This window comes from Erinaceus europaeus, chromosome 2 (assembly GCF_950295315.1).
Source record: "Erinaceus europaeus chromosome 2, mEriEur2.1, whole genome shotgun sequence".
NCBI classification, from domain to species: Eukaryota; Metazoa; Chordata; class Mammalia; order Eulipotyphla; family Erinaceidae; genus Erinaceus; species Erinaceus europaeus.
The window spans coordinates 192,542,006-192,566,750 of NC_080163.1; the positions used below are offsets into that span (position 1 = coordinate 192,542,006).

Genomic DNA, 24,745 nt, shown 5'->3' on the forward strand with positions numbered 1-24,745 from the left:
CAAGACAATTGCCTGGTTCTGCACCAGTGCAGCCTTGACTTACATATCTGCATTGACTTGGCGCCTAACCTGAAATCCAACATGTATCATCTACTCAATCAACGGTAGCTGAAGAATCAAAATATCGACCCACCAAGACAGAATGCCATGCTTTCCATTTACTCTAAGTCTGAGCTTTATATACTCTTAAAAATACCGTATTAGTGATTTTATTATTAGTGATTTTATAATTTCTTGTAAGACTACAGGTAGGTTACAATACACCCACCACCACAGTTCTATTCTCTTATGTTATGTGTATTCCTAGAAAGGAAAAGAGAGAAGAGGGAGGGATCAGAGGCATTTAGTTATGCATGGCATTAGGATCTTATTCCTAATGGGCTTGCATTTAGATACGAATATTAAAAAGTGCAGTAATGCAGAATTTTGGTTATTTTTCACTGAATTGCAATAGCTAACCACTCAAGGAAAGGGTAGGGTTTCATGTAAGTTGGATTATGTATTTAGCTGTTTCTGACAACTGTCTTCCTCAGTCCCTAGCATTTATAATTTTCAATGTTTAAAAATATCGTCTAGGGTAGGGCTCACTTTCCTGCATCCTTTTCTCAATTCACACCAAATGATATTGCATCCTCCAATCCCAGCCTAATCAACGCAAGGAGTGCCACCTCAGCATGTTTCACTTCAGACTGTGTCCAGAGATGTCAGGCAAAGAATGTCGACCCTTCAGCCTCATTACTCAGGTGAGACCTTTCCTTTCATGGGATTCTCTAATTCCATTCCAGGTGGTTCACTTCCTAACAAAGTCTCAAAACCTAGACATAGACCAGGTCCCATGAGATAGGGCATATGTCCACATGTATCCATAAATTAGGGCAAAATATATACCTGAAAGCAAAAAATACACAATAGTCTGTAGTGAGTCAGTATAAAGTTCATAATGAAATAGTGTCTACTTAGACTTAGATACCCTCCTCACTTACTTCCTATTACAGTTTTCTCACTCACTCTAAGCTAACCTCATCAAAGCAAGGACTGCAAAAGCTGAATAAGGGAAGGGGGCTGGCATATTTTAACAATAACTCTTTAGTCACTATCAGGCCACCCCATAAGCTGGGTCCCTATTCAGTGAGTCCTGAGATTCCCAAACAGACATGATTGGCCTAGAACTCAAATAAATCCCTCTATCCATTGTTACTGGTCAGGTCATTCCTAGCAGGCACAACACAACAGACCCCTTTGTGGGCCCCCATAGGACCTTGCCCTCAACTTGGATCAACAATGGTAGAGAATGTTCCATACTCTGAAGGGAGGCTGGACAACATACTCTATGCTACACCTGAGGACGATGGGTCCTGATACTGGGGCAGCTTGGAATGTTCCTACTTATGACCACAGAATGTGAGCTCAGATCTACAGGGATGCAGAGGTCACATAGGCTCCTAAGCTCAATATGGGCCCCAGATCACATCACATCGATGGGGTTTATAGTTAACAATATTTATACACCTTTCCCATATTTGGGAGCTACTTTCTTTCCTGATACAGCTTTCTGGTCCTTCTGCCAGCCATGACACCACCTCCTCAAACAATAATTGGGATCTACCTGTATATCAGATTTCAAGCTCAGGCAAAACAAACAAACAAACAAACAAACAAACAAAAACACTAGTATACCAACAGGCCCTTTGGAATATAACTAAAATATGCCTACTAGCTATCTACAAAATGGAGGACCCCCTCAACTCTTCATCTGCACTATTCCAGCCTTTAGGCCCATGATTGTTCAACACTTTGTTTGGCTTTGTATGTTAACTCTCTTTCCAGCCACCAGGCTCCAGATGCTAGCATGATGCCAACCAGACTTTCCTGGACAGACAACCCCACCAATGTACCTTGGAGCTCCACATCCCCAGAGCCCTTCCCCACTAGGGAAAGAGAGAGACAGGCTGGGAGTATGGATCTACCTCTCAATGCCCATGTTCAGCGGGGAAGCAACTACAGAAGCCAGACCTTCCACCTTTTGCATCCCACAATGACCTTGGGTCCATACTCCCAGAGGGTAAGCTATCAGGGGAGGGGATGGGATACAGAGTTCTGGTGGTGGGAATTGTGTGAAGTTGTACCCCTCTTATCCTATGGTTTAGTCAATGTTTCCCTTTCATAAATAAAAAAATAAATACAAAATAAAATAAATTATAGTAAAAAATAACCTCATACAAATGAAGCCATTGTATCCTTTCTGTTCTATGGCTGATCACTGTCTAGGTTGGGAAAATGGAATTCTAACAGGACACTGCCTGAGAGAGAAACTACGGAATTTCTTTAACACATTCTTATACTCTTATTAATGCAAAATGGAGGTCAAAAGTAAGGGCAATTATGTACAGATTAAAAAATATTCAGTGTGTGATGCAGAACTTCATCCGAGTCCCAAATTTGATCTGTCTCATGAATAAATTTTTCAATTAATTAATCAGAAACTTTTTGAATACACTGATGGCAGAGCTTTGCTGTGCTATAAGCACATCAATTATCTACCTGAAGCATCACTCAGCACTTATGAATCCCTAGTATATCAACACTTACAGAGGAAAGGTATCCTTCTAGAACCAGGGAGAGGCAACTCTGTAGGTTGAAAATAGAGAAGTTATCTGTGTCACTATTGTTCCTCCCAATAATGTGATTGAGTCTCTGTCCTCCCACAAAAGGTGCTGTGCTTGTTGGGTTTCTAGTTTACACACTTGTGACAAACATCAATAATGGCTCGACCTTCCTGAATGAAATGAATATTGTGAGGATGCCATCCTGGACCGTGAGTCTCGGTGGCTGAGAAGGTTCAAGACTGGCTTTGGAAGATAAAAGGGCACCCACACAGTCACACAGGAACAGGCACAAAGGAGGTGATGAGAATAGGATATTCTCCAAGACAGGGTTGCAGGAACTTGCTGTCCCCTTATCAGCAGAAACCAGAAGACACAGAACACTCTGGTGAGAGGTGGGCTCAGCAAACCTCCTTGGACAGTGAGCCCCAGGTGTGGTACAAGAGCAGCCCATGGCCACAGCCCTTGCCTGAGATGTTGGGTCTGGGCAGAGGCATGGAGTCAGGACAGCAGAGACTTCTCAGAACTCCTGGAGGCGTGGGCAGTGACACCAAGTTTCTACAGAGAAGAGCAAACTAGTTGCCTTGCATTTGGATGACTTGTGTGTCTCCTTCTGGGCAAAGGCTGGGGTGGTGATGGTGCCACCTGCTATAGTACTGGACAGTAAAGGTAAGAGCAACCTCAGCAAAACACACACACACACACACACACACACACACACACCACCACCACCACCACCACCACCACCACCACCACCAGCAGCAGCAGCAACAACAACAACAACAATGTGCATCACAAGCCCAGATGAGGACAGCTGGCCTACTGTCTCTACACGCTGGAGCCTAACTCTCCTGAGAGGCAAAGCAGAGCTCTTCCCAGTTTACAAGTGAGGAGACTGAAGGAAGGCAATCAGAGACTTTTCAAGACAGGTGGAGGTGGGGAGGAAAAGAAAGGTGAGGGAAAGTAGTAAAGAGCTGGGAGAGAGAGGGAGAGAGAAGAGAGACAGAGAGGTAGGGAGAAAGTGGTGAAGGGAGGAGAAAGAGGCCAAGAGAGAGGAGGAGAGGGAAAGAGGAAGACAGAGAGATAAGGAGAGGTAGGGAGAGAGAAAGAGCTAAGAAGGGGACGAGAGAGAGAGAGAGAGAGAAGTAAAGAGAGAGGGAGAAGGGAAGATTCTGTTTATTCTCTTGCCCTGATGGCCACCTGCCTTGTGGAGCACGCCAACGGACTCCACAGAGCCTGAGGGACCTTGCAGACAGACTGCCACCAAGGCCTCTCCAAGCCCCTCCAATCATCCCCCAGAGCCCCAGGGGCCCTCTGATGGGAAGCCCCTAGCTGAGGGAGCGCAGTGCCAAGTGACACTGGAAGGGGAAACTTTGCCCCTGGTGGTCACACCCCCCCAATCTTTCTCCTTCTATTTTACTGGATGGGATAGAGAGAAACTGAGAGAGGAAGGGGGAGAGAGAAAGGGAGAAAGACAGACACCTGCAGACCAGCTTCACCACTGGTGAGGTCTTCCCTGCCTGCAGGTGGAGAGCATGGGGACTCAAGCCCGGGTCCTTACACATGGTAATGTGCGCTCTTACCTGGGTGCAATAGCATCTGCCCTCCCAGATATGCTTTTAAAACTTTTTTAGAAACTTTATATTTTACTTTTCCCTTTTGTTGCCCTTGTTATTTATCATCGTCCTCATTATTATTATTGTTGTTGATGTTGTTGTTGTTGTTGGATAGGACAGAGAAATGGAGAGAGGAGGGGAAGACAGAGAGGAGGAGAGAAAGATAGACACCTGCAGACCTGCTTCACTGCCTGTGAAGCAACTCCTCTGCAGGTGGGGAGCCGGGGGCTTGGACTGGGATCCTTACGCAGGTCCCTGCACTTAACCCACTGCACCACCGCCTGGCTCCCCCCAGATACCCTTTTTCAAATTAATGTTTTCCTGTCCATGGGATATATGCCTGTGCATGGGATCATGGGATTATAGTACTACTATTTACATTTGCCTAAGAAAGCCCCATTCTGTTTTCCAAAGGAGCTGCACTTACTTGCATTCCCAGTCCAGTCAGCAAATTCCACTCATCCTTTGGAATTTGGCTTTTACTTCCCAGAACTCCACCTGTCAGTTACCTTGCTCCCCAAGAATACTGTGCTGTGCTGTGTTTGTGTCTGGGGACCCCTCTGCTTAACATCTGTCCCTGTGATCCTATGGCAACCGGAGGAGGGTCCAGTCTGCCCCTGCATTTTCACTATATATCCACCACCCATGAAGCTTGTCAGAGACAAGCTCACTGTGTGCTTGTTAAATGTTAAGGGCCCAGGGCCTTCTGTTTCACAAAGAGCAGTGTGCCATGCAGTTGATGTTCCTGACCTTAGATCACTCCTATCACACTCTGAGAGACAGGAAGGCTTGCTCAGGCACTTTCCCTGCAAGAACCGCATACTTCAGCTTTGGGGTCTATCAAATCTTTCCTCTAAGGCATAGTTTGCCTCTGGACTACTCATATGGGATCAGAAATGCAGTCATGCGAAGTGCCTAAGTGCCTTGAGACTGAGGAGGGAATAAAAAACATGTCGGGTTACAATACTGGGGTGTCAGCTAGCTACATTTCTAGTTCATTTTCCACTACAACAACCCCATGCTGCTGTCACTGCTGCTGCTTCTCACCACCACCTCCACCCTTATCACTGAACAAGTGGCCAGGACTCTCTAGGTGAGCCACTTTTGACAGTCGGTCTCTCTCTCATAGGCTTGGAAAGCTTTGCGAGTTCTCAGTGAGCTAGCAACTTCATGAGGAGCCCTGTGGGATACGTGAGGCCTGGTAGGACCTGTGTGTGTCAGGCTTTGTCACAGCTGCAGAGACTGGCAGAGGAGGTGAGCTGCTGGAGGGATCCAAAACTCCCCTCTGGCAGCACTGTTAATTCCTCTCTTAGTACCTTATGCCGCTAAGACCAGGTTTTGTGTGTCAGGTACTTTCTGACGGAGTGCCTGGCATTGGAGATCTCTGATATAGTGGCTTATCTATCTAGATGACTTTCTGAATGGATCCCAAATTGGAAAGTGGAAATGGAAAAAGTCCAGAGAGCTGCTTTAACAGAAGGTTCAGTGAGTGTCTTATCGATCTTGATCTAGATTGATCTGCTGAGTCACGCTAAGAATCATAAACGAGATGGTAAAACTGAAGGAGAGGCCACTGGGATAGCTCCACTTAAAGCCAGGCTCAGGAGGTCTGAGAGGCAGTGTGCAGGGGAGGGACTATGGGGGACTATCAGGAATGGACAGTGTGCTGGTGGACACCGTCCATCCTGTGGCCTCTGAGCAGAATGGAGACATGCAGAGGGTTGGCAAAGCCCAACATCCTTCAAAGGAACCCTCACTTCACTCTACACTTCTGTCCTGGCTCTCATTGCTGAGTGGAACCCAAAGAACAGAAAAATGAACCTCGAAGAGACACCTGTACAGCCCTGTTCACAGTACCCCTCACAACAGCTACAGCACGCAAACAACTCAAATGATATCAGCAGAGGAGACAAGATCAGCAAAATAAGCACATATTTTATAGACCAATTTTTTTCCCCTCCAGGGTTATTGCCGGGCCTTGGTGCCTGCACTATGAATCCACTGCTCCTAGAGGCCATTTTTCCCCTTGTTGTTGTTATTATGGTTGCTGTTGTTGTTACTGTTGTTGGCTAGGACAGAGAGAAATCAAGAGAGGAGGTGGGGAAGACAGAAAAGGGGAGAGAAAGATAGACACCTGCAGACCTGCTTCACTGCTTGTGAAGCAACCCCTCTGCAGGTAGAGAGCCAGGGGCTCGAACCGGGATCTTTACGCTGGTCCCTGTGGTTTGCACCATATGCACTTAACCCGCAATGCTACTAACTGCCCCCACCCCCCAGATTTTTGTTTTTAAGAGAAAGTTCTGACACAGAGTGTAACACAGGTGAACCCTGAGGACATAGCACTAAGTGAAATAAGTCAGACACAAGGAAAAACAAACAATATACATTTCACTTTAAGGAATAGTTCATCATGAATCCTTTGCAGTTGGAAATTTGTAAAGGTTTATTTATTTATTTTATTTTTTATTTTACTGATAATGATTTACAGTACAGTTATTGACACATGGGTACAATCACTCATATCCCTGTGTTAGGTGTCTTCAGAACACTCACTCCCAATGATCCTTTCCAATATAATTCACCAGGACCCCAAGGCCCTCTCCACTCCTCTCTTCCCCAGAATCTCTTGCTTTAGTGCAATTTATCACAGTGAAACAAAGGTTTTATGTTGTGTTTTCTCTTTTTTCCCTTGTTTATAAGTTGAAAAATTTTTAAAGCTGGCTCTATGGTATGTGAAAATACTAAAATATAACAAAGCGATAAAATTTGTGTAAAGTGACCTAAAATATCAGTAATGACTACAGTTTTTAATCTTAAATTTCAAAGCCTTAAACTCAAACCCTTTTTTTCAGTACAGTCAGAATCATGTTTATCCAGGTTTAATATTAAATCTCTCTCAGTATGGAAGCAACAGTGGAGTAGAAAGCAATAGTTGTTTGTCCAACATCCTCTGCATATAGATGTGAAAGCTATTGAAACAGGATCTCACTGTGTCAGCACTGATGCACCCTCTTCACCTGTAGCATCTTGGGAAATGTGAAGGTCTTCAAGCATCTCAGCTAGACTAATTCAAGGTGCTCCTTCATCATCTGTGTCACTTTCCACAGGAACAAGTTGCATCTCTGTAGATGTTGACATTTTTTCTAGTAGCCTCATCTTCTTCAAGATCTTCAAGGAAATCTTGGTATTGTCTTTCATCCTCAGTGCCCATGTTTTCTCTATCTCTGCAAGCTCTTTCAGTTTCCAGTTTCTACGACGCTGCTGTTTAGTACAGTCATAGCTTTTCTTTAACACCACAGCTGGGACTCTATCTGGGTTCATTTTGTTGACATACTCATCATTTAAATTACAGTTAGCCAAAGCAAACCACAATACCAGGTCTCCTAGATTTAGAAGATGTCCTAAATGAGTATGACAAAAATATTGTTTATCTGTATTCATTTCAGACGTTTTCTACACCCAGACTTCCCCAAGGGTATGCTTTTTTGATATCATTCCTGAGCCTGCATTACATTTCACATCTCTTACTATACTGCATTCCATTACAATAAACTCTTCCAGTTGTTTTGGATGGCACAAACAATATTGAAAGGGTGACTCCAGAATGTGTTTCCATCAATATCTGCCACTTGTAGAGTCTGTGGGTCGATGAGATGAATAGCACTGGTTACTCGAATACATACACAAATCTGGCTCATATTTCCCAGGCTTTGTGCCAGTTTTGGAGATAGGCAAACAACATTATCCTTGCATATTGGGAACAATTTCCACAGAAAAGGTGCTTTTGTAATTATATGTGTTACTACAGATATCCTGAGAGATCAGTCTCTGTGATGCTTTGTATCTACAGGAAAATGTGGAATGAAGAAATTCTACCATCTTCTGAGCATGTTGTTTGGAAGAATAACAGAAATCCAGACCATCATGAATCTCTTTGATACGGAGAGAATTCTGATGCATTCCATATTTTAAAATCAATTGTTCAAGATAGTAGAAAGTCTTTTTGTGCAAAGTCTTTTGCTGGACCTGAACCATAGCCTTCCAAAAATCCTTAGCTTCTACTCTATGGCAATCTCCACACATCTGGCACTGAACAACAAAATCCACTACAAATACCTGTTGAAGGATAGCACCCTTCATCACCTCTTTCTGAATAGTCAATTTAACTTTAAGTCTCTTAGAATGGGGCTCAGACCAAACAAAGCCTGCATCTACAAGCCGTACTCAGAGGGGCTTTGAGTTTTTTCAAACACAAACTAAGAAGTTCCCTGGATTCTAATACACATTGTATCCAAGTTGCTAGTGGCTGGAAATACCTGTTCCAGGTTACAAACCACCATAACACTTAGCAGACTCCTGATCCCTGAGGCCACAGAGCCCTGCACATCAGGAAGTGACTGGCTGGGGGTCCTGATGCCAAGGAAAGGGGGAAGGGGGGGCAGGTTCCCGTGTGTGCCCTCTCCCCGCACCCTGCCGCTGCAGGCCACAGACTCACACATGGCCCAGGGTGCTGGCGGACTCTGCTAGGTATTCCATGACCCCGGTTTCCCGTGGGAAGTGCAGAGATGCAGGGGAAGCAAACTTCCAACTCTCTCATTTGCTGTCCCTTGGTCCGGGAAGCCACGCGGAAGTGAAAAGAAGGTTTATTTTTTATGAGTGAGAAAAAGAACAAGATCCAGAGCTAGAGACCAGAACACTGCTGATCTCTGTCTTATGGTGGTACCCAAGATTGAACCTGGGGCTTCAGAGCTTTAGAAACGCAAATTCAGCTCCATCAGGATGAACTGTCACATTGGCCCCCTATTTTCACTCTTATGGGGTGTCTGGATGTGTCAGAATCATAGAGGTAGAAAGCAGGATGGCCTATCATCTCCATCAACCGCAGGTCGTGCTGCTATTGAATTCTTACTGTGGACAGAGATAGTAAACCTGAGAAGTCAACCTGGTAACTCTTTAAATCTGGTGAGACCTTTTCTAACACATGGGATTACCTATGTCCACATCATTTAACTAAGTAACAGATACCAGATACAGGCTAGTGATTAGGTCCAAGTGTACATGTATCAATAAACAACGGGCAACTATATAACTCAGAATTAAAATGCTCACTAATAGTTGAAGTGCCCAAAGATGGCATCATAAATTCTCTAACCAACTGTTCATGGATCAAATTAGCTGGACAGCCTAGCATAAAGGCCCAAAGAAGACAGACCCCAAAAACCTAACTCTGGTTGGGTTCAACAAATGCCACACAATGCTTAAATAACTGGGAGAAAGTCTAGGGTCATCACATAAAGAGAGAACTACGAAAGTTGGATAAGGGCAAGAGACTGGCCCACTTAATAATGGCCCTTTTGGTCAACAGCTTACAACCTCATCATCTGGGACCCTACTTAGGGAATCCTTAGATTTCCACATACATGATGGGCCTAGACCTCTAAGGGATCCCTCGTTCCACCACCATTGGTCATTTCCATCAGGAACAGCATCTTGTGGGCCATCCCAGGACCTTGCCCTCACCAGAAAGCAGTGACTGTAGGGATAGCCCGTCTCTGAAGGGAGATTGAGGAATCCTGCACTGCCACTCAAGGAAGACCAGTCCTGAAATGAGTACAGTCTGCAATGTTCCCAGATGAGCTGTGAGCTCAGACCAGCAGGGACTCAGAGGTTACACAGGCTCTGGTGATATATATATATATATATATATATATATATATATATATATATATATCCATCCATATCCCTGGGTCAGGTGGATGGCAGTAAATAGTTAATTGTATCCACAGAATTTTTTTCAAGAATGGGAGCTACTCACTGCCCTAATCCAACTTTCTAGCCCTTTTCTCTACTATGATACCATTTACTTAGACAATATTTTTATCCAACTTAAAGCTAGCTATCAAACTTAAGCAAAACTATCATAATTGTGTGCCCTCAGGAACATGGACTTTCTAGCTTTCTTCTATCCTAAGATCCCTAATCTCATCTGCTCTGTTCCTACTTTTTGGTTCCTGTTCATTAACCATTTTGTCTCAATTTATGTCCTGTCATATTTCAGACACTAAGTTACAGATGCTACCATGATGCCCTCCTGACTTCTCTGGGCAGACGACTTCACCAGTGTGTCCAGGAACCTTGCCTCTCCAGAGCTCTGGCCCACTGGGGAAGGAAGGAAACAGGCTGGAGGTATAGACCGACCTGTCAATGCCCAAGTCCAGCAGAACAGCAATTACAGAAGCCAGAATTCCTACCTTCTACAAAAAACAACCTTGATCTGTACTCCCAGTGGGGGAGAAGTGATAGGCATAGGCGGAAGAAGATAAGAGGGCTCTGAAATCTAGCTCCATCAGCACAAAGGAGAGGGACAATGTTGTCATGAGTGGCTTGGAGGGGAAGAGAGGATTGTATCAGGAAGAAAAATGGGGCAATTATCTATAAACATAGACATATAGTTGTAGAGACGGTGGCTGGCCCATGTGGTGGCTTGTAGTGGGGAGAGGGAAGATTCAGAATGCTGGCGGTGGGAATGGAGTGGATTTACACCCCTGTTGACATGTGATTTTATAAATCAATATTAAATCACTAATAAAAATTTTAAAAATGAATGAAAAACAGGAAGGTGTGGCCAGTGGGGCAGAGAAATGTAGACGAGGGTGGGGACTTGGTGTTGAGTGGGTGCACTTTCAGTTCTGCCAGATAAAGAGAGATGGAGAGGGATGTGGTGATGCTGCACTTAATCCCACTCACCTGTATGCATAACGACGGTGAATTTTATGCTATGGGTTACTACAATAGAACTTAAAAAAATCAAGAGTTGTTGATGGCAATTAAAAAAATCAAAAGTATAGCAGACGACCAAGGTCTCTTGGAAGCCCACCTCTACAGACCTCTGCCCGACTAGAGAAATATGGAAACAGGGTGGGGGTAGGATCCACCTGCCAACACAACATCATGTCCAGTGAAGAAGCAATTACAGAAGCCTTCCAACTTCTTAATCTCATAAAGTATTTTGCTCCATAATCCCAGAGGGGGAGAAATGTTAGGAGATCACCAGAGGGCTCTGAACTCCAATTCTATTAGAACTTGGAGAGAGAAAAGGAAGGTACTTAGACATAGTCACTTAGACATAGTGTGATTTATAAAGGAGGAGAAAGTAGGACCATAGAAACAATGGGCAAATATATACAAATATAGATTGATAGTTATCAAAATAATGGCTCATCTCTGTAACTTTGGGAGAACTCCTGCAGTTTCCAATGGGAGCACAGAACTCTGGTAGTTGGAATGGTGTGGAATTATACCCATTATCTTATAATTTTATAAATCAATATTAATTAAATCATTAATTTAAAAAACTTTAAAAGAGAAGAGAAAACACAAGTAGAAGCTGAACTGGAATTGGCATATTGCACCAAAGTAAAAGACTCTGGGGTGAGTGGGGGGAGAATACAGGTCTAAAAAGGGTGACAGAGGACCTAGTGGGGGTTATATTGTTATGTGGAAAACTGGGAAATGTTATGCATGTAAAAACTATTGTATTTACTGTCAAATATAAAACATTAATTCCCCAATAACGAAATTAAAAAAAACAAACTTAAAAGAGAAAAGATGAGAAAATAAGTCAAAAAACTCATGTATAGCAGACAGAGTGCAGTGGGTAGGGTGTGTGCTTAGCCAGGCACACTGCCCAGGATCAAATCCTGGCAGCACACCGAGTGGCTCCATGCCCTTCTTTATGGCGCCGAGGGGATTGAGGGCACTCTCCATGCCACAATCTTCAACTCTAATAAACAGCTCTACCATGACCCAGCGTCAGAATTGATCATCTGCCTCTCCTCTCCCAGCTTTCAGGCAGCATATTCAAATAGAGAATGAGTCCAACTCAACACTGTTTGGTGATCAGGAGACAGTTTGATCAGTATAGCGTGTGAGTGATGATGTGCATGGCCCTGGGTTCAAGCCTGGGCGCTACACTGCAGTACTAAGGAGCACACGCCAGTCGATTTCCAGGCTGTGGTGCAGTGCTGTAGTGTCTCTGCTCTATCTGCAATCTATCTGAAATTAAAATTAAATCAAATTAAAATTTAAAGTTAAAATCTATCTGAAATTACATCACAAGAGTGGTGGAATTTCACATGTTTGAGGAAGACAGAAAAGGAATACACTGAGAAGATTTAAAAACATCCTGGCAGAGTCGGATGGTAATGCAGCGGGTTAAGCGCATGTGGCGCAAAGCGCAAAGACCAGTTTAAGGATCCTGGTTCAAGCCCCCAGCTCCCCACCTTCAGAAGAGTCGCTTCACAAGTGGTGAAACAGGTCTGCACGTGTCTATCTTTCTCTCCCCCTCTCTGTCTTCCCCTCCTCTCTCCATTTCTCTCTGTCCTATCCAACAACAACAACATCATAACAACAACAATATGAACTACAACAACAATAAAAAACAAAAAAGGCAACAAAAGGGAAAATAAATATTTTTAAAGAAAGCCTCCAGGAGCAGTGGATTCATAGTACAGGCAGCAGGCCCCAGCAATAATCCTGGAGGCAAAAAAAAAAAAAAATCCTGAATGACTCAAGTCCAAACTAAACAAAAACAAGACTAAATGGATGGGATGACATCAAGCCAAAAAGTTTCTGCACGCAACAGCTTGCAGCCACCATCAAAACTGAGAGACTCCCCACACAGTGGGAGAAAAGTATTTGCCATACTTCAGACAAAGAGCTAGTGACCACAGTAAAGAAAGAACTCACCAAACTAAAACATACAAAAAAAAAAAAAAAATCACTGAAAAATGGGGAGAAGACACAAGCAGTGTCTTCATAAATAGGGAGATCCAAAGAGCCAACACACAAGAAAAAATGCCCAAACTCACTAGTGGTCAGGAAAATGCTAATCAAGAAAACAATGGGATACCACCCTATCTATACCTGTGGGAATGTGATACATCAGAGGAGACTAGAAACATCAACTGTCAGCAAGGCTGTGGGGGAAAAGGAACTATCTTACATTGCTGGTGGGAATGTGAAGTGGACACCCCTGTGTCAAACGGTCTGTAGACACATCAGAAGACTAGAAACGGACCTACCCTATGACCTAGCAATTCCTCTCGTGGTTTATCCAAAGGAAACAAAGACAGCTATCTGAAGAGCTCTATGCACACCTATGTTCATAGCAGCAGTTTGTTATAGCCCAAACTTGGAAGCAACCCGTGTCCAACAACAGATGAATAGCTGAAAAAAAAAAAATATATATATATATACACGGCTATATCAGGTGTTAAAAATGAAGTCATCCCGTTTACCTCATCTTGGATAGACCTCAGAGGTATCATATTGAATGAAATAAGCCAGAAACAAAGGACAAATGCTGAAGGATCTCACTCATAGGTGGACATTAAGAAGCAAGAACAGTAACGGAAAATACAAGGTGAGACTTGGACTGGGGGTGGTGTATTGTACTGTAAGTCACAGACCTACCCTGCCCTCCCAAGAAGTGGCAAAAAAAAAAAAAAGAAAAAGCTGGCCCTGTACCCTGTAATCTCCCTTATCATAAAATGCATCTGAACAGGGAACGCCTCTTCCTCCTCAGAAAAGTTCTGCCATTTGTGCTCTACACAAAGGCGCAGCACCCCGAGGAGGGCAAGGGGGAGGGGTGGCAGCTAGTGACCTGACCCTCCTCTGCCTTTCTCACCTAACAGGTGTCCCCAATGGTGTCCCAGTGCTCTCTGCTTACAGGTGATGGGGTCCAGGAGCAGTTCACATCACACTGTCCCCTACACATTAAGGCGACAGGCATGGCCCCAGGACCCCTCTGGAATCTCTAAGGACACTTACTAGGACAGCCAGAGTGGTCTCACCCTGGGATGATCAATTCTGAAAGGAAAATGGTCTTTCTGTGCCCACCATGAGTGTGGCCTCTGTAGGGTAAAGGTTGGCACTAGGCCTTATGGGAATCTCAGCACTGTCCTTGGTGCCAGCGGGCTGAGTTCTGTTGCTGTCCTGTCTTGTCAGGGCATTTGTCTCTGTTATCCTGGGGCTGAGTGCCTGTCATGGGGGGGGCAGAGGGCCTCATAGCCTATGATGGCTTCCAGTGACAGAGCTTGGCCCCTGTCCTACTCATAGCTTGTCCAGTTTGGTTCAGCACATGTACAGTGACTCACCGTTTCCAAGGAGAGTCCATGAATAAGCACTTAAAACTCTGGCTTAGTTTTAGGAGGCCCTCATGGCTCACCCCAACTTGTTTCTTGAAAGTAGAAGTTAAGTGATGAGGCCTCACTCTCTGGGTCCCCTGTCTTTTACTAGTTCTCTGCAAGATGGTCCAAAGGAATTTTAAGACAGCTTCTACAGCAGTTGAGCAGTTTGATAAGGGGAACAAATGGAGTGTGAAATCTGCATAAGGTAGCCTTGGTAAGGGGAGTGGGGGAGCCAGAGGTCTCTGAGTAGCATCTGTAAAGGGTTTGCACAGATTTTATGGCTGCAACTGCTAGCGAGTCCTGTACCTTCATTCACATCCGGTATCAAACAGGCTGTGGCTTAGTGCTATGGCGTCCACTGGCACCTCTATCTGTGTTTGAGGAGTTACAACACGTTGCTGGCCATTCGGAGTAACTAGGCCATGGATTGCACAAGCCTGTGGTTAGTACCAAACCTGGCATGCTGAGATACCTAATCTGGATGGTCTCCCATAAGTGTGCGCATACACACACACACACCACACACACACACACACACACACACACACACACACACACACTATGAGGCCAGATGAGTGGTTCTGCAAAGCACTGTACTCTGGAGAAGACAGAAGATGACACAACACAGAGCACCAGACTGCCCACCTGCACACAGAACCCAGAAAGGACAGTGAATGAACCCTCTGAGCTACTCAGGCAGCTAGGAGCAAGCACTGCTGAGACAGCAGGCTACCCTGCCAAGCATGGCCTCTAGCTCCTTCAGTTCCAGTTCCAGGACTTGAAGCTGAGCCCAGATCTAATTAAGGTATCTGGCTGCAAAGTCATGGTTACAAACTGGCCCCAGGGTTGGGGAACAATAATTTTCAAAGATATCAGCGCATTGGGGCCAGATGAAGATGCAACTGGTAGAGTGCATGCATACAAGCTCAAGGTGCCTGGCTGAAGCCTCCCCACTCCCCACCTGCAGGGGAGAAGCTTCCTCAGCAAGGAAGCAGTGCTGCAGGTGTTTCCCTAGTTCCTCTCCTCTAAACTTCCCTTGGCATCTATCAACAAAAGAAGGGGGGTACCGGGAATGGTAGATTCCTTGTGCAGGCACCAAGCACATAAATAAAACATGAGACTAGATATGAGCCTCCCTAGAGCACTCTCAAGAAAATTACAATGCAAATAAGCTTTGTAAACAGACAGAAAAAATCCATTCTCATTACTACTCAGTTTTCTGCTCCACCTATCCAAGCTAACTGCATATCCCTTAATGTTCATATATTGACAGCAAGTCTGAGGAAACTGAAACCACTGACTTTAATTTGATGGTCTCGGTATTTTTTTTAAGCAAACTGACACTATTAAATTTTATATATTTGGTGTATATGCAACAAATGAATACAAAAACAGATTATTTCAAATTATTTCTTTTTAAAGATCTATTTTATTTATTTATTTACTTTTTACCAAAGCACTGCTCAACTCTGGCTTATGGTGGTATTAGGGATTGAACCTGAGAGCTCAGAGCCTTAGGCACAAGAGCCATTTGAATAACCATTATGCCAACTACCCAGCCCTGTTTTACCTATTTTTTTTTTTTTTTATGAAAGACCAGAGCACCTGGCAGATGGACTTAGCAGAGACTGAACCTAGGAACCCAGGTGCCCCGGACATGCAAATTTGATGTGTTAGCACTGATTTCCTGGCCCTCTACGTATATTTCAAATCTAACGTCAATATCAAACATCTCAACAACTCAATATTCTATATTCAGGTGTAGATAAAAAAATAAGAGCAAAAACAGAAGAGAAAGTAATCACCACTTACAGATTTATGGCCACAGTCATAAAAAGTGCTTTTAAAATAGTAGAGAAATCCACTGATTAGAACAATTTGAGCACTGCAAAGAAATTATTAATTGCACCATTCAAATTCAGTGAATCTATGCTGACTTGCCATTAACTACCTTAAGTTTCTTGTTCCAATACAATACAGACATGATTATTTTTAATTTATCTGCATATTAAAGGCAGTGAGAGCTGTTTATAAAACCTTCTGTATTACCACAGTTTTTGTTCTTACTTTATTATTTATTATACCTTGGGAATTCTGAGAGGAAAATTCTAATTGCTGTTCACAGAAGGTCTGCCCATTAGGCCTCTGATGAATGTCCCTAACTGGTCATGACATCTGAAGCTCTACCTCATTACTTTTGTCCCACATAATAGCACAGCCCAGGAGTCCTGAGGGGTGGGGCTGAATCTCCCTAAGAGCTTAAGCTCTCCTGTCAATCAATGCCAAGACCTTTGAAGGAAAATGTTAACCTCAGCTAAAAATCTGTCTCCCAAATGAACTGGGCTGAAACCTTCTCTGTATCTTGGGGACCATCTAGAAGTCAGCTCTAGAAGTGAGCCTATATATAGCCAAGCAATAATCAAATCATGGTGCGAATGAGGCAAAGACACCCTGAGTGGGTGAGTTATGCCCCGAGGCGGAGAGCACCACATTTCTGACCAAGATGTACCAGACAAATTTCCCAAGTACAGGGTCCTGGGTGGTAGCACAGCAGGTTAAACGCACATTGTGCAAAGCACAAGGACCCACATAAAGATCCCGGTTTGAGACCCTGGCTTCCCACCTGCAGGGGAGTCGTTTCACAAGCAGTGAAGCAGGTCTATAGGTGTCTGTCTTTCTCTTCTCCTCTCTGCCTTTCCCTCCTCTCTCAATTTCTCTCTGTCCTATCCAACAACAACAACAACAACAACAACAACAAGGGAAACAAAATGGGAAAAAGATGGCCTCCAGGAGCAGTGGATTCATAGTGCAGTCACCGAGCACCAGCAATAACCCTGGAGGCAAAAAAAGAAAAATCCAAAGTAGAGTTGACAGAGGAGTGACACTAGTGACTCCATGACACAGCCTTATAAGGTACTGATAGAAGTGTGTTCTAGCTCTCATCAGACAACATGTCACTTTCTTTCATTCTTCCATGTGGTAAGGAGGGCTGTAGGCACATTTGTTCCCACAGCTCCTTGGCACTTTTTCATTTTGGGGTGAAAGCGGGGGTGGGGGGGTGGGGGTGAGAGACAGAGAGAGAGAGAGAGAGAGAGAGAGGATATTGATATAGGGGTGTGGTGACCTACACTGACCACATACAGTTATGAAATTATATGCCTGAAATCTTATAATTTTATCAAATTCTCTTAAATCACTAATACAAAGGCTAAAAAAAATTGAACACTCATTCTTATAACTTTGTTGGAAAGTTATGATGCATTCTTTTTTGCATAGGAAAATACATCATAACTTTTCTGACAGCCCAATATTTACCAAGGCTTCCTGTGTTAGAATCTATACTAGGTTCAGCGGAGCAGCTCTGTGATCCCAACAACAACAAACTAGAGAGGCCAGGCAGTGGCGCATCGGCTTGAACACACACATCAACACATACGATGACTTGGGTGCAAGTCCCCTGCTCCCCAATTGCAGGGGGGAGGTTTATGACCAGTGAAGCAGTGCTGAAGGTGTCTTTCTCTCCCTCTCTGTCTTCTTCTTCTCTTTTAATTTCTCTGTCTCTATCAAAAAAGAGAAATAAAGGAAGGAATGAAGGAAAAAAGGGAGAAAGAAAAAAAGGGAGAAGGAAAAAGCAGCCACCAGGAGTGGTGGATTCATAGCGCAGGCACGGAGTCCCAAGGATGATCCTGGTGGCAATTAAAACAAGACAACAAGAGGCCGGGTGGTGATGCACCCAGTTGAGCACACATGTTACAATGCTCAAGGACCCAGGTTCAAGTCCCCAGTCCCCACCTGTAGGTGGAAAACTTTGCTAGTGGTAAAAGCAAGGCTGCAGGTGTTTCTGTTTCCCTCCCTCTCTATCTTCCCTTCCCTCTGGATTTCTGGCTGTCTCTATCTAATAAATAAATAAAGGTAAAAAAACCACAAGAAAGCAAACAAAGGAGAAGACACACAATGTAGAAGAATACTAGTACATATAAGCAAACATTCATGTGACATGTACAAGGATCTCAATTCACAATCTCTCAACAGAAACGCTTGCCTATTACTACAAACAAACCGGTTGCAACGCCCAAGCAAAACAGGTGAAGCAATTCAAATGCTTAAAAAAGTATATATAGCATGCAACCACAGGATGTGGTCAAAGCCAATCAGACCACACACATCTTGCCACGAGGTCATTAGCCACAGATAAGTCTGTGATTCGGTTCATACACATCTAAGGAATCATTTCACAGTGCTCTGGTTTGTGGATAAGTTGTGATCCCACAAAGTGATTCCATAAAGCGCTTGAGAAAGAGTTTGAGCAACATTCGTGTTGCCCTATGTCTCTGAGAGCACCCCCAAGGAGTTATGCCAGACCTCCCTGCCTGAATGGGTGCACGCTTGCAAAAGAGACACAGCCCTGACCATGATCCCAGCCACTGACAGGACAGGTACACCTTCACTGGTGGCTGAAAGCCACAGGTGTATGTTACTCTCTTCTCTTACGCTCCTTCTCTCTTCCTCCCCTGACCAGCTCAGTACTGCCTTGTCTGCCACTGGACACAGGGTTTGGAAGGATACATACATGGGGCAGGTATGGCTGGGGCTTCTCCACTCTGGACTGACTTTTTCAGACAGAAAGAGAGATACAGAGAAGGGAAGACACTGAGCACTGCAGCTTGCTCCCATGCTGAAGCTGCTAGGTTTGAGCCTGTGTCACAGACAGGGCACAGCAGCTGCCCCGTCCATCCCACTGACTGGATTAATGAGTAAACAGATTCACTCGCATTAAGATCAACTAAGCAGAGGGAAAAAAATGAGTAAAGCCAGGGAATGATGAACATTATGGCAAACACAATACACTTCCAAGTTAAGTGCTTCTTCTTCTTCTTCTTTTTTTTTTTTTTTTTTTGTTATTCCTAAGTAGAATCATCAGGTGGAAAAAAAGAGAAAGTGACAAGCTTGGAGCTGCCTCTGACCCTGCCCCTGCCCCTGCCCTTGCCTCTGCCTCAAAATAGTGGGTCTGTTACTTAGTCATTAGATGTGTGACTTCATCTTCACTGAACATCTCAAGCTTCCTTTCTTCATCAACATGAAATACTGACATTTGGAAGAATTTCTCTAAGTTGTAAAAAGTCTAACTAATAAATTTCTGTGGGTTTTGATGTGCTGTGGCCTCATGAATGCATGATTTCACCACTCCAAGCCCCATTCCAATACAGAAAGACAGAGAAAAATGATGAGATATCACAACACCAGAGTTGCCCCCGGTGTGTGGCATCTTCTATATGTGCCAGGACTTGAAGTGAAGCCACCAAAGTGTCCAGGCAGGCTTCTTACTCAGTGATCAAGTGATCACCTCAGGTCTGTAGAGATTTTTGCAATTAGTGTTGACTCTGGAGCTTCACTTCTCTGGGATAATTTATTTATTTAGGAGAGAAAGACCCCACAGCAACAATGCTTCCAACAGGGTGGTGGGTCCAGGCTCGAACCCGAGGCTTGGATGTGACAAAGAAGGCACACTTGCTGGTCTGTGAATGTCTGAAATAGTGCCAGTGAAGCAAGTATATTCTTGCCTTTAACTTTATAGTAAATGTAATCCTAGATAGTGAGTTAGGAATGGAGTTCTACTCCTTTCTGCACCCCAAAAAGAATTTTGGCTGGTAACTGAAGGGGAGGAAATATTAGGGGAAGCTGACCTGAGGGCTCTTAACCCCAGTTCCACTGGGACGCAGGGTTTTTGTGCCCAGGAACATTTGTTTTTGCACCATTACTGAGGGGGAAGAGATTCTGGAGAACACCTGAGGAAGTCAAGGGCTATTTTTCTTACCTGAAAGAGAAGAGGAAAAAAAGAAGGACCAGTATATGATGATTTCATTCTAGTAGGATACAGAGAATTGAAACATGTAAACTTGGAAGGACTATGGTGGCTACCTTTGGTGTGTGTGGGGGCACACAGAACTTTGGTGGTGGGAATGATGTGGAGTTAGACCCGTTAGCTTATAATAGTTAGAATGACTTGCTGAAGTAGGATAGTGTACATTAAACCTTTTCTTGGATGAACCATCCCTACTGCAAAGTTAAAGGTGTGCTGCTGTGTTTCCATAGCTGTATCTTACTGTGGGGTTTGAAAATACCAGTTATACAAATCTATAATTACAGTTTCATCATCTGTAATCACTGTAATTTAATTATAACACTGTCTCTTCTTCTTCTCCTTATCCTCCTTCTTCTTTTCTTTCTTTTTTTTTGTGAAAGGATTTCAGGTATTTAGTTCAGCACAAGAAATGAAAGAATAACAAGCAATTTAAAATATCTGATGAGAAGCAAGGTTCTATCAAATAGGAGAAGGGCATGCCACAGATAAAGTGGCACAAGCAGGGAGAAATGGACAGGAAATATGGAAGTGAACTCCAGCTACAAAGAATGCAGTAAGAAGACTGAGATAACCGGAGTCACATTCAGAAAAAACGTTTGCAATCTGCTAGTCTGACGCAGACACTGGTTGAAGCCATGCCTGACCACTGCTGTTCTGAAGGGATTTATTAGACTACTCTCATCTTTATAGCTATGATAACAATCATTGCTAAGAGGTTACTTATGATAAAACTTATAGGGGACTGGGCAGTGGCACACCTGGTAGAGTGTACAAGTTACAATGTGCAAGGAGCCAGGTTCAAGCCCCATAGCCTTCACTTGTGAGGACACAGCTTCATGAGTGGTGAAGCAATTCTGCAGGTGTCTATCTCTTTCTTTCTCTGTCACCTTCTTCCCTCTTAATTTCTGTCTCCAGCAAGTAGATTTATTTATTTATTTATTTACTCCCTTTTGTTGCCCTTGTTGTTTTTATTGTTGTAGCTATTATTGATGTCATTGTTATTGGATAGGACAGAAAGAAATGGAGAGAGATGGGGAAGACAGAGAGGGGGAGAGAAAGATAGACACCTGCAGACCTGCTTTACCACCTGTGAAGCGACTCCCCTGCAGGTGTGGAGCCGGGGGCTCGAACCGGGATCCTTACGGCGGTCCCTGCGCTTTGCACCACATGCGCTTAACCGGCTAGGATACTGCTTGACTCCCTCTTTTTTTAAAACTCTTATAATATGCTCAGAAAAACACTTAGTATAGATAATAAACTCAACAGTGCTGACTGCTCTTATCATACGGAGGTAGAGAAGGACTTTTGCTGTGTCAACCCTGCTTCTATTCTCTGAAGATAGATTGGTGCAGAGACCTGCATCAATAACCAAATCAAAGTATAAACCTCAAGAGAAAACACCTGTCTGAACGGAAGATGCCAAAGGGACATCACATACTTTGTTCTAAATAAAAAAACTGGAAGTTGTACTTTTTTTTTTTTTTTGCCTCCACGGTTATTGCTGGGGCTTGGTGCCTGCAATATTAATCTACTCCTCCTGGAGGCCATCTTTCCCCTTTTGTTGCCCTTGTTGTTTATCATTGTTGTTATTGCTGACGTTGTTGTTGGATAGGACAGAGAAATCAAGAGAGGAGGGGAAGACAGAGATGGGGAGAGAAAGACAGACACCTGCAGACCTGCTTCACCACTTGTGAAGCAACCCCCCCTGCAGGTGGGGAGCTGGGGGCTCAAAACCGGTTCCTTGTGCCGGTCCTTGAGCTTTGGGCCACGTGCACTTTACCCACTGCACTACTGCCCAGCCCCCAAGTTGTATGTTTGTATACCTTTTATCAGCAATTTAATTTATTCCAATTGCCTTATGTAACCTCAGGCACCATAGATTGTACATCCAAGGTCACATAAATGAGGTCTATATTTATAATAAATGGATGTATTAAAACCCCAGGGTTCCAAACTTTCACAATCATTTTTTTTGGGGGGTGAGTGTTCAGATTACTTCAATCACAAGAAATGTGGGATGCAAATATGCAAGCCTCCTGGAGACCTGCCGTCAAGGAAAACCACAGACAGCCATCCAAGCCTAGAACTCCCAAGGGCGTCCATCCTTCAGAGCCCTTTCTTTGTCTTTCTCCTTCACTATCACCCCTTCCTGTCTCAGTTCTACCAAATTAATTTTTTTTTCTTTTAAAAAGGGAGCTACATTCAATAGAACACAGAATTAAAAAGAAACAGTAGCCAATTCATAAATTGCTACACAGGCAGAGACAGCCTCAGACAGAAATGGACTCTTACCCTAAAAGTTCTCTCACAGCCTGAAACAGAAGTTCAGTGACAACATCTAGGACTTGCCCCAAATTCAGTCCTGGGTACTGTTTATGTCGAAGCAGTGCTCTGGCTCTGTTTCTCAACTAATAAATAAATAAATAAATACATCTTCCTTTTTAAAAATTCAGTATTTGAATAGGACTCAAAAGGTCAATATTAATTAAGGTTTCACAAGAACCAAGGTTCCTACAGTGTTCTGCTCCTGTTTGGGGCATAAGTTTGGCTGTGCAGAAGAGGACAGGGAAAGAAGGCCTCAGGTATACAGGAAGGGAGGACCTGTCCTGAGGGTGAGGTGGACTTTGACAATGGCCATTACTTCTGCCTTCCTGCTCCTCACAGGCGGAGTGTGTGGGTCTCCAAGGCCCAGTGCTATTTTTGTTCTCTATGCCTCGAATCATTCCACACTGATTTCCAGAGAGGTACTTCTAAAGAAACTTGGAGGTCAGCTAGCTTCAAAGCTGCCTTGGAGAAAAATACCAGTCAAGGACTAAAAAGATGTCAGCTTCAAATACTTACAAAGATTCAAATGAGGAAAAGTAACCTTGTGCTTCAGAATAAAAGAATAAAGGTATCAAATTGTTCAGGAGATCTAGATTTGAGTATCAACACAGAGAATGCCAACCTTAAAAGGTTCCTTGTAATAATAGAAAGAACATAATTAGAAGACTGAAATTTTGCATTAAAATACTTTCTTTTATTAAATTAAAAGTGTTAAGTGGAGAGAGCAAAACTGCGAGCAGTTCATCATTTGACAGAGAATCAGAAAACTTCATCTGCAAAGTTTCTTCCTAGTCTAGAAAATCCTGGAAACTCCATGGTCCAGACCACATTAGATATTGTTCCTGGGCTGAGGGATCCTGCTTTGATAAAAGTGCAGGCCCTCCCTGTTGTGGGAGAAGCTCTGGGTTATAACTGCGGGGAGAAACATGGATGACACAAGGTGGACAGCTATCCACAGATGATGCGGGTGCTGCTGTGCTCTGCTCACCTCCTCTCTCTCTACCTCTCAGATAAATAAATGGAGGAAAAACAGGGCGGTGTAGTCTGCTCAATAACTGTACTGTGCACACGTACATGCATGATGCCCTAGGTTCATTCCTGAGGGCATATATAAACATTAGATGCCATCCCTTTTCCCAACTGTACTCTCAGAAGCAGAAATGGTAAGTGAGAAAAACGGCATGGTTTTGATGCCTTCATTATTACTTAGGGACTTGGGTTACTTTCTGGTGTCTTTGAGGAAATCTGTCTGTCTTTCTGTTCGTCTAGTGATCTATCTATTCCCTTCCTGTTTTTCTATGTGAGGTTCTAGGATCATGCCAGTAACACAGCAGAGACTTACCTAAGAGAAGAATAAACACCACCTGGAGAGAATACATTTGAGGGTCCAGGAGAAAGGGCAGCACATGTACATAGGACTCAGGTGTCAGAGTCACCAGGTTCTACCCCAGCACCACCAATAGCCAGAGAAGAGTGGTGCACTCTGGTTAAAAAATCTGGATATTAGGGCCAGGTGGTGGTGGACCTGGTTAAGTGCACACCTTACATTGCACAAGGACCCAGGTTCAAGCCCCTGGTCTCCACCTGCAGGGGAAAGCTTCACAAGTGGTGAAGCAGGGCTACAGGTATCACTCTGTCTCTCTCCCTATCTCACCCTCCCCTCTCAATTTCTCTCTGTCTCTATCCAATAATAAAAAAAACACAAAAAGATTTTAAAAATCTGGATTTTTTTTACTTCAATAACCCACAGCTGTGTGTGTGTGTGTGTGTGTGTGTGTCATCAGGGGCGGGGGTAGACTGTGACAATAGTCCTCAAATTAAAAACATTAAGAAAAACTTTTTTTTAAAAAAATTAAATCTAGGAGGGATGGTACTGCTGGGGGGAAAGAGACCAAGGGGGCTCTCCTGCATGGCTTCTGGTTTGTCATAATAAAGCTCAATAAAAAATTCAGGAGAAAGTCTGGACTTCAAGAATTTTAAAGCTTTTATTCAGGAAAAGTAAAAGCACATGCACAGAGAGATAAGCAAAGGGAAGATGGATGCAGGGCTGGTCTCTTTTATGCACTTCTAAGGCCCCACTTTCATTTCCTTTTTCTAAGCCAAACCTATAGCTATAACAATATAGCTCTTCAGGGTCCTTCTTTCCCC

General features: G+C 43.7%; 1 protein-coding gene and 1 pseudogene across 15 annotated transcripts in view; both read right to left on the reverse strand.

Moving 5' to 3' along the window:
- The window catches only part of CAMK2D (calcium/calmodulin dependent protein kinase II delta), a 268,870-nt gene that overhangs the window by 81,563 nt on the left and 162,562 nt on the right, over nucleotides 1-24,745 (reverse strand). The window lies entirely within an intron of this gene.
- Nucleotides 6,538-8,562, reverse strand: LOC107523342 (60S ribosomal export protein NMD3-like; annotated as a pseudogene).